Here is an 11252-nt window from a genome sequence, read left to right as displayed (position 1 = left end):
ATACATAACTTGTTTTTGTCCGTGGAAAGAGGAGTCTGTAAATTATGACAAAGGGGCCTTGCCATCACCTCCTGGTAGCTGATGAGTCACTCCACCATTAACTGTATGACTTAGAGGATGGATTATTCCAGAGTTTTACACTGGAAGGACAAACAGGGAGTGTGGCATTTAACTTCTTTGCGATGGTATTCATTTAAGAGCACTTTCATCTAAAAATTTGCATGTTCCTTCCTCCTGGAGATTGTCAGAAACAGCATTCCCCAACAGAAAGCAATCCACAGTACTTAGAGATACAAGTATTTGTTTTCAAACAACAGAAAAATGTATGCACACATTACATAGCATCTCTTTAAGAGTGGCCAGGTGTGTTCACAGTTCTTAGAATCTTACCCCCAGATACTTCAAACATCATCATTGGCCATCTTGTTTAAAAGTTGATGGCTTGGTTTGTGTTTCTGCCACCAACATGTAGAGATGGGATCCAGCTTATGAACTTGACCCACAAAGAAAAGCTCAGGTGTAAACTAAAGCTCCGCCTTCTAGATCAGCTTTGCTGTTTTCTCATTCAGTGCTTGGGATCTAACCCAGGGCCTTAGACAAAACCTGTGCATACTAGGCACGAACTTTAGCAAGGGAACCACATCTCCAGCTCCAAGTTCACCTACCTCCTAATAAAAGGCAAGAGAAGAAGTAATATCCCTGGCCTATTATTTATCACATACGAGGAGCTTTTCCATGTACAAGGGGTAATTCTTTTTTTTTTTTCAGCTTTTTCAACCACTTTTTAAAATTTTTAAAAAAAATTTTTAATTAGGTATTTTCTTCATTTACATTTCAAATGCTATCCCAAAAGTCCCCCATACCCTCCCCCCCCAACTCCCCTACCCACCCACTCCCACTTCTTGGCCCTGGCGTTCCCCTGTACTGAGGCATATAAACCTTGCAAGACCAAGGGGCCTCTCTTCCCAATGATGGCCGACTAGGCCATCTTCTGCTACATATGCAGCTAGAGACACGAGCTCGGGGGGTACTAGTTAGTTAATATTGTTGTTCCACCTATAGGGTTGCAGACCCCTTCAGCTCCTTGGGTACTTTCTCTAGCTCCTCCAGTGGGGGCCCTGTGTTCCATCCAATACCTGACTGTGAGCATCCACTTCTGTGTTTGCCAGGCACTGGCATAGCCCCACAAGCTATACATAGCTATATCAAGGTCCTTTCAGCAAATCTTGCTGGCGTATGCAATGGTGTCTGCGTTTGGAGGCTGATTATGTGATGGATCCCCGGGTGTGGCAGTCACAAGGGGTAATTCTTATAACTTCTGTCTTTGTTCATATCTCCTTGCTTTATAGACAAGGAAATTTGAACACAGAGAATGTAAGTTACAGCTCAGGTGATCACATAGCTATTAATGCTAGAATTCAAACCCAGATTGATCTGGTCCTAATACCTGTAGTCTTTTCTCCAATTTAGAAATTGTAAATCCAGGAACCATAGATGGCCTCAGGTGATTTTCAAAGCCTACACTTTCTTCGTTTCTCTTCAGACAGGGTCTCAGGTAGTTCAGGGTGGCTGCCTCCACTTCTGGAGTGCTTGTATTATAGGCTTTTACCATTGTGCCCTGTTTAATGTGGTACTGAGGCTTAGTACTCACTAAGTGCTGAGGCAAGCATTGTATCAACTGATCTGTCTCCAGACCCTTAGGAGCCTAAAACAAGTAAATCTGACATTGGGTGTGTCTGTATATATGCTGGGGAGAGGGACTAAAACTTCCCAGGTTTCTCAGCTGCATTCCTAGAGCCTAGCAGACTTGTATTTTGTTTTCTGCCCACTGTCACTGATACGCCATTCCCCTGCCTGACTGGCAATCAGCATCTACTCTCTATTTCAACATATTCAACTCTCTAAGATTCCGCATCTACAGTGAGATCATATTGAACTTGCCTCTCTGTGCCTGGTTTAGTTTCACTTAACATAATCACCTACAGGTTTACCCATGTTGTTCCGAATAGTAGAATTTCCTGCTTGTTTGTCTGAAACAGTTTAATAGTATTCCACTGTTTATGTATACCACAGTCAAAAAGCATTAACTCACTTTGTTTCTGTGTCTTGGTTGCTGTGAGCAAAGCTACCAAGAGGGAGCACTAAGAACTCTCAGGCGTGCTCCACCAGTACACGCTCCGTGCTGGGATTGCTGGCTTGTGGGATTGCTCTACACCAGCATTTCTCTTTGAGAAAGCTTTGCAGTGTTTCCCTGAATGCCCAGGATAATCTGCAATCCGACCAGGCGGTCAAGGTTCTCTTTTTGCTCAGCCCTGCCAACAGGTGTTATCTTTCATCTCTTTATAACAGCCAGTCTAACAGGTGTTCGGGAGCTCTTTGTGGCTTGGATTTGCATTTCTCTGAAAATTACTGATATCGAGCAGTTTTTGCTCATCTGTATGCCTTCTTTTGAGAAACGTCTATTAAAGCCCTCATGTCCACTTGTCAACAGAGTTATTTCCTCATTACTGAGTAGTTTGAATATGATTTCTTATCTGATGCATGATTTGCAATTATTTTCTTACAGTTGTCAGTTCTTTCTTCACTGGGCTGTTCCCTCGGCAGAGCGGGTGCCCCTTATTTTGACATAACTCTTCTTATCTATTTATTAAAATATTTATTTATTTACTTATCAGTGTATCATTTCAGTTTATTATCAATCTGTTATTCATAGATATAAAAGCTGATACAGGTCTCTAAAAATAAATCTGGAGTAATGAATAGCAAAAAAATGCTAATATGAAGCCTAGTGGGGCATGAAACTATGCCTTAAAAAAATAAAAAATGAAACAGAAAAAGATAACATACAGGTACAAATGAATGGCCAATAATTCTCATTCCCAGGAGCATGAGATAGGAGGCTCACTCCCAAGTGATAGGCCAGCCTGGGCTACAGAGATCCTGTATTAGAAAACAAAACAACAAAAGGAAAAAACACCCCACTGTGTTGGTAGTGGTGCACTTGGGAGGAGGAGGAGGAGGAGGAGGGAGGAGGAGGAGGGAGGGAGGAGGAGGGAGGAGGAGGGGAAGGGAGGGGAGGGGAGGGGAGGGGAGGGGAGGGAAGGGAAGGGAAGGGAAGGGAAGGGAAGGGAAGGGAAGGGAAGGGAAGGGAAGGGAAGGGAAGGGAAGGGAAGGGAAGGGAAGGGAAGGGAAGGGAAGGGGAAGGGAAGGGACGCTCAGATAAAATAGCACCATGCTATAGGCCTTGTGTAAGTGTAATCAGCCTTTAGTAGGTAGAGGCAGGAGGATCAGGGGGAGTTGAAAGTTGTTCTCTCGTATATATTGAGTTGATGGGTAGCCTGGGGTACAGGTGACCTCACAAAGAAAAACTTCTACAAACAATAAAAGAAAAGAAAACTTGCAGCTACACACCTCCAACTGACCCAGGGTAATCACAGACAGAGAGAGAAATCACAGAGTCAGCCCCCTGGGACATGATCCTGAGGGGTCAGAGGGAACACCTCCCTATGGATTCAGAGACCCTTAAGGCCTGGTTTGTTGTCTGCCATTCCATCTTAGTCCATGCCTTCTCCATCTTGGTAACCAGATATTGAAGGAAAAACTGAGTCTCTGGAAGGCTTGTGGGGAAGTTGGCCTAACCAGGAAAGACCAGGGGGCTATAGCCCTAGATCTGGGTGGCACTATTAGGATAGCAGAATCAGTACTTGCACTCATGGCTCATGGAGGACTCTGTAGGTTTCATGGAAAAGAGCCTGGTCCTCCAGCATTGAGATGGCCAGCAGACAGCCATATGGTAAGCTAGAACACAAAACAGCTGAGGTGGGCACCTGGAGGCCACTGCTCCTCTTAGAGCATGCACCGGATGTACCACACCACAATTTGCTCATTTTAGGGGCACGGGATAAGTCTAGAAGCCAGAACCTTGCAAGCCTCCTAATCCTAGTAGGGCTCCAGCTTGAAATGCTTTTCTAGTTCCCAGTGCTGCCCCTACTGTACTCCTGGTCACAGGAACCTAGGGTTCTTCTATTTTAGGTGAAGCTCCACTGTGTTGAGATTTGGTTCTTGTGCACAGGCTGCTGTGAGAAGCCATATGTGGGTGCTGGGAGAAGACCTTGGGTCCTCTGGGAGAGCAGCAAGTGGTTTGAACTGCTCAAAGTTATCTGCCAGCTCCTTTGTCTAATTTTTGCTTTCTTTATTTTTGTGGGGGGAGGGGGTCCTAGGCAAGAAGCATTGTACCGAATGGGTGCAATGGGTGGGATGGGATGTAGCTGTCTCTTGTGAGGCGATGCTAGTGCCTGGCAAACACAGAAGTGGATGCTCACAGTCAGCTATTGGATGGAACACAGGGCCCCCAATGGAGGAGCTAGAGAAAGTACCCAAAGAACTAAAGGGAACTGCAACCCTATAGGTGGAACAACAATATGAACTAACCAGTACCCCCAGAGCTCGTGTCTCTAGCTGCATATGTAGCAGAAGATGGCCTAGTCGGCCATCACTGGAAAGAGAGGCCCCTTGGTCTTGTAAACTTTATATGCCCCAGTACAGGGGAACGCCAGGGCCAAGAAGTGGGAGTGGGGGGGGGTAGGGGAGTGGGGGGGGAGGGTATGGGGAACTTTTGGGATAGCATTTGAAATGTAAATGAAGAAAATACCTCATAAAACAAACAAAACAAAACATAACAAAAATTTTGTAGTCTCAAGTTTCCTAGTCTTAAATACAGTACACACACGATATCAGTCCAGTGAACAATACAAACCATGATATGGAGAAGAGAAAGAGTCATTGCCAGCCAGGCAGTGGTGGTATAGACCTTTAATCCCAGCACTCGGGAGCCAGAGGCAGGCAGATTTCTGAGTTCTAGGCCAGCCTGGTCTACAAAGTGAGTTCCAGGACAGCCAGGGTTACACAGAGAAACCCTGTCTGGAAAGAACCAAAAAAAACAAACCAACAAAAAAAAAGAACCATTGCCTTTACTGCGTGACTCTGAGTCATTCCACCTCATCCATTATCAATGCTGTGGTTGAACAGATGGATTCCAGCACAACTGGCTTTCCTTTGGATCCAGTCATTCTTTGAAAAGAAGATTTTAAAGCATAAATCCTGACAGAACCTTTGAAACCATTTGGTGTTCCTGTGCATAGATTAAAGAACTGTAGACAATATTACCCAAGGATTTTTTTTTCTTCAGCAAGCCACACTCCTTGTGCAAAGGAATGCAAACTATTTAGACCAGCGCTATAGAAGAGAAATATAATGTAAACAAGCTCAAGCCACATTAGTGATCTTAAGCTTCCAGATAGCCACACTGTAAAAAGCAAAAGGATAAAGTTAAGCTTAATATCTTTTATTTAGTTTGTTACACCCCAAATATTACTATGCTTGCTTATTCACAAGCAATAATCAAGGATCACTGAGCTGCGTGCATTTGGGTTGAGTTTTCAACATGATGTTTTGGAAATATGCTATGTATTTTTAAGACTGGGGATGCAGCTCAGTGGTGGAGTGTTTGCGTGCACTGAGTCCTGCATTTGATTCCTACTACTAGAAAAAGAAAATTCTACTGACTGTATATTTTACATCAGTGCAGAAGACAGACCCCTGTCTCTTCATGGTCAGTAGCTACCAGGGCTTATGGCTGCCCGTACTAGATGGTGCACCTGGAGATGCAAAAGGTTAGAAGATGTGGGCGAGGCTAATGAAGTTGGGAGGAAAGTAGGGACAAATGCAACAGGTTTGGCACACCAGAAATTCTTTGATGATCCAGGAAATGGTGACGTTACCAGGACATCAGCTCATGCTGTCAAAATGGCAGCTCTGCAGGTGATTATTAAGATGCACAAATAACCCAACAGCATGATCCCACTTCAATAAATGTCTTTTTTACTTCTGTTTGCTTGTTTTTCTTTTTTCTCTTTCTTGAAGCAGACTGACAATCCAGTGCAGGGAAAGCTGGGGTGTAGGGTAACACAAATTACGCCCAATGATTATAATCATCTTGCTCTCATAACCACACCTAGAGCAAAGGATCTGGCAATTTTATGGTGTGGAACTGAAGCAGTCTCCGGCCCCTTGGGGGTAGACACACAAAATAGAGGTTTCTGAGGTACATTCCTGTGTTTTACAGATGGAGGAGGAGGAGGCTGCAGAGAGCCTGAGGGCAGAAACCGTCTGGACAGACCATGCTATCAAAGAGCTTTGGAAAGGCTGCTCTGCATCCTGTCCAGTTTCACACACAGTTCCTGGATGTCTCTCTGGGACCCCCAAAGGGCTCTACCACTGGGCTACTGAGATTCTACTTCTAGCTCCAACCCGATTCTCTGAAGTCAGAATCAAGCATATCTTAAAAAAAAGAAAAAAGAAAAAAGAAAAATCCTTTCGTTGGGTGTGATGGTGCATTTCTGTGATCCCAGCCCCCAGGAGATAGTGTCAGGAGAGCCTGGCCAAGCCAAGCCTGATGTCACATGAGATCCTTTTTCATTCCCACCCCCCCCCAAAAAAAAAAACAAAAAAGAAAAAAGAAAACCTAAAAAACAAACAACAACAAAACCAATCCATCCACTGCCAACACCACGCTTAACTGTCTTGGCCACTTGTCAGGACCACTGTGACCTTGAAATGTGATCATGTGAAGCCTTTTTCAGAAAAGCATTTTTTTTTTTTAAAGTTTTTACTCAACAAACGTTCCAAATGTTGTCTTCTTCCAGAAGATACTTATAATCTCCTTACAAACATGCAGCTGGGTCATCTCCATTGCCACATATAGAATTCCCCAAACTGAAATATTATCTGAATCCATAAGTTGAGATCTTGTTAAATGTTAATATGATAAAGTTAAAGAGACCTACTGGGATAGATGCTTTAAATTTTTTTCCATATTTTTTTATTGGGTATTTATTTCATTTACATTTCCAATGCTATCCCAAAAGTCCTCAATACACTCCCCCACCCACTCCCCTACCCACCCATTCCCACTTCTTGGCCCTGGGGTTCCCCTGTACTGAGGCATATAAAGTTTGCACGACCAATGGGCCTCTCTTTCCACTGATGGCCGACTAGGTCATCTTCTGATTCATATGCAGCTAGAGACACAAGCTCCGGGGTACTGGTTAGTTCATATTGTTGTTCTACCTATAGGATTGCAGATCCCTTCAGCTCGTTGAGTACTTTCCCTAGCTCCTCCATTGGGGGCCCTGTGATCCATCCAATAGCTGACTGTGAGCATCCACTTCTGTGTTTGCTAGGCCCCGGCATAGTCTCACAAGAGACAGCCATATCTGGGTCCTTTTAGCAAATCTTGCTAGTGTATGCAATGGTGTCAGCGTTTGGAAGCTGATTATGGGATGGATCCCCGGATATGGCAGTTTCTAGATGGTCCATCTTTTCGTCTCAGCTCCAAACTTTACTACCACTGGAGGATCCCACAATACCTCTCCTGGGCATATATCCAGAAAATGTTCCAACCGGTAAGAAGGACACATGCTCCACTATGTTCATAGCAGCCTTATTTATAATAGCCAGAAGCTGGAAAGAACCCAGATGCCCCTCAACAGAGGAATGGATACAGAAAATGTGGTACATTTACACAACGGAGTACTACTCAGCTATTAAAAAGAATGAATTTATGAAATTCCTAGGCAAATGGATGGACCTGGAGGGCATCATCCTGAGTGAGGTAACCCAATCACAAAAGAACTCACACAATATGTACTCACTGATAAGTGGATATTAGCCCAGAAATTTAGAATACCCAAGATATAAGATACAATTTGCTAAACGCATGAAGCTCAAGAAGAACGAAGACCAAAGTGTGGACACTTTGACCCTTCTTAGAATTGGGAACAAAACACCCATGGAAGGAGTTACAGAGATAAAGATGCTTTAAATTTTAAAGGAAAACAAAACATACAAAGTCTTCTACCACCTGATGAAAACAGAGATGCTGTTTATTTGAGAATCTCATGGTATATTAGTAAATTTTCAATCATTGATAATATAAACTCCAGCTGTCAAGAGACTAGGATGAAATCCTACACACTGGAGCACAAACAACTGGGTGAGTTTGTATGCTATCCATGTCACTAAAGTGTCCCCACAACCATCACCTGCATGACTGCCACCTTCATTATCTCCACTACCAGCATGCCTGCCTTGCCATTAATCTGCTGTTGGGAAAACAGTCCATGAAAGTAACATTTTCTGGGGGCATTTGCTCTGTACTCAGGTCTCTGTCTTCCCAGCAGGTTGTAGAGTCCTGGGGTGGTATAAAATTGGAAAATGCAACATTTGTAAACCAATGCACAATTTAAACAATTTCTTGCTCTTTTTCAAATGATGCAGCAGTACTTGCTGAGCTAGAATAGAAGGATCTAAGAAAGCAATTAACTTAGGAGGGTGAAAAATGTGACCCAAGGACAACAACAATAGCTGAAAACCCACAGGAGTAACTCGATAAAGACGCCTAGGACGTAATTCATAACGGAGAACGTCGGAGTGTGGAGGAGTGTTGGGAAAGGTGATGACTCATATTCCCTGCACAGGGTACAAGCTCAAAATAGTGAGGCTGTTCCTACAGGCACATGGGAGCTGCAACCCCCAGCTAGGGATGATCTTTTGCTTTGTGCTGTCTGCGTCTAATACTACTTTTCATGGCAGTTGTGTGTTGCCCGTGGTCACTTTACAAGCAGAAGGGGCATTCATCTATGTGTGTGATCTGGAGGAAGTTTTCTAATTCCCTGAGCCTGTGTCTGCAAAACAGAGATGTTGTAGATTAAGTTAGAAGTGAGTAATTTATGAGGTGAGTTCTTTAGTATATGTGAGGAGTGCAGATCTAACAACTCTAAATGCTTGTATCTTTATCCACCCTCTCGACTTCCCTAGCAAATACTCACAATTACTTTCTAAAGTGTAGGAATGAAGACACCAAGGCTCCTCAAGGTTTAAAAAAAAAAATCACACAATTTGTAGAAAACTTTCTAGTGTACAACCAGACATCGTTTAATGTGTGAATTGTGTTTTCCAACAGCTTAACATCAATAGAAGTTGAAAGCTGTCAATCCAAACTACAAACACACAGGAAAACCCACAAGTCTGCAGGAACTGGGCCATTTCAAGAGAATGTAGTCATAGAATTTTCAAGTAATACAGTAACCAGAAAAATGAGTAACAAGGGCTGGCCGTTTAGGCCCAGATTTAGTTAATAGATAAAAATGATTAGCATATCTAAGAAGGTCTCATCTTGCCCACACACTGAATAGATGTTTTATAAATAAAAGAAACCTCCAGTATTGAAAAACAAATTATTTTCTCTGCTGAGTAAACCTCCCTTTCAAACATTCTTTGTTCTTCATCTGCTAACTAAGCCTCCCCTTCATGAATACACTTCAGCCCAGTCTCCGTACAAACCATTTTTTTTTAAAGTAGAGATTTAAAATGTCCAAATTAAAAAAGGTTTATTGTAAAGGTTAAAGTTTATAGTCAGCTTGATTTATTTATATTTTAAGTCTTCAGCAAATAATGCTTTGAATAACTGTAAATTCCTAAATATTTTCCAAATTCTAGTTATCCAACTTGACACAAAAGATCTATTCTGGTATTTACTAAGATCTGTGAAGCGTCTGCTATGTCCTTTGTAACTATGCAGAGTTCTTGAGAAATGCAGACCCTTTTAAATATTTACACAATTTAGAACAGAAAGTGGCAGGCAGCAAATAAAGTGTTCAAGCTCTAGGCTTTGACAGGCCTGGTGTGGAGTCGGCTCTCAGTTACAGACCGGCGGCTCCCATTTACTTGGATGGATCAGACACGGCTCGGCTTGAGTGTGGAATCTTTTAGCTATTGCTGTTAATCCATGGAAAATACTTTAGTGTAATGTGTTCTCTTTTAAAGTTAATGAATTATTGCAAAAAAGAACAATGGGATTTATTCAATATGGTGGCCCCGAACCATGCCAAATATTTTGTGGTTTTCTGGGAACACAACAAGGTAGTTATTGGTATCGTAATAAATGAGGGGCTTAGTGTTTCCCAGCTGCTGAACACATGATCATTACTTGGGAGGACAAATAGCAGGATTTTCTGTCCCTAAAGTGTAGCCTGCTCTAGATCTCCCTGCATAACTATAGTGGACAACTGGTGGAGGTAATAAAAACCTATATTTCATTTATTCTCTTGATCAAATGAAGCTCTATTTAGCTGATATCTGTCCAGAGTCAGATTTTCCACAGCATGCAAGCTCTGTTTCAGGACTTTAGCTCCGTTTTGGTGCCTGTCTTCCTTTATAGAAGCTAATAAGCAGCTGACATAAAATTTTTATTGGTTGGTATTTGGTTTTTACTGCAGGTTTATGGATATTACTAGATTTAATATTCAATAAACAAATTCTAATCACTTGCTTTATGCACAGCGAAAGGAAAATACCAGATAATGTTTTTCGAAAACTTACAGTCCAAATAGAAAGATTAAATAATGTGTTTATTGAGAATTTTATAAGTAAAGTTGGAAGTACAGAAATTCTAGTCTTGGGGTTCAGTATTTTCCTCTGGCAGAGGTAATGTCAACAACCATGCGGCGGTCAGTTGGATAACATGTCATGTGAGTACCCATATCCTATGGTAAGGCACAGCTGCTTCATTTCCCTGTGAAAATCCAGCCACACACAAATGCAGGTCTTTTGTTGTATAATGTTTTGATTTTTTTCCCCCAGAGGCATTAGGATTCCAATTTCTCCAAAATTTTCTAATTTTTAAAATATTGCTAGCTAATCTGAGTCTTACTAAGAACCAATGAAGTATATTGGTGAGCACTGTCATTTTACAGATGTGGACTGCCCCAATCTGGATCTGTCACCCAGGAGTTTAAGGCTTCTGGATTTAACTTTACCTTTTCTCAGCGAGGAAGAAATAAAAACACTGCAGTCATAAAGAATGCATTAAGAAGCACAAGGTATCGAAACAAGGGCAGAACAATGGTAGTCTACTAGTGCTAGGTACAGACAGGTAGGTAGATAGACTTGTATTGACAAGCCAAGATTCAGGTTTGTATATGTATTTATACAGGTGACAGAGGAGATAATAACCAATCAGAAAATGACATACGGTACTGTGGCCAGAATAAAACCAAGGAGGGTAACCGGAATCCCTGCTGGAGAGAAAGACCTGGTCCTGTCTGTCACGAACTACAACTAAGTAGGCAGCAGGAAAAAAGTTTAGTCTAAGGGCCTTGGGTGAGAAGGAACAGTGGAATACACACGGCCTA

This window comes from Mus caroli, unplaced genomic scaffold (assembly GCF_978045245.1).
Source record: "Mus caroli unplaced genomic scaffold, Mus_caroli_1 scaffold_3, whole genome shotgun sequence".
Taxonomy (NCBI): Eukaryota; Metazoa; Chordata; class Mammalia; order Rodentia; family Muridae; genus Mus; species Mus caroli.
Note: the sequence above shows the minus strand (reverse complement) of the source record.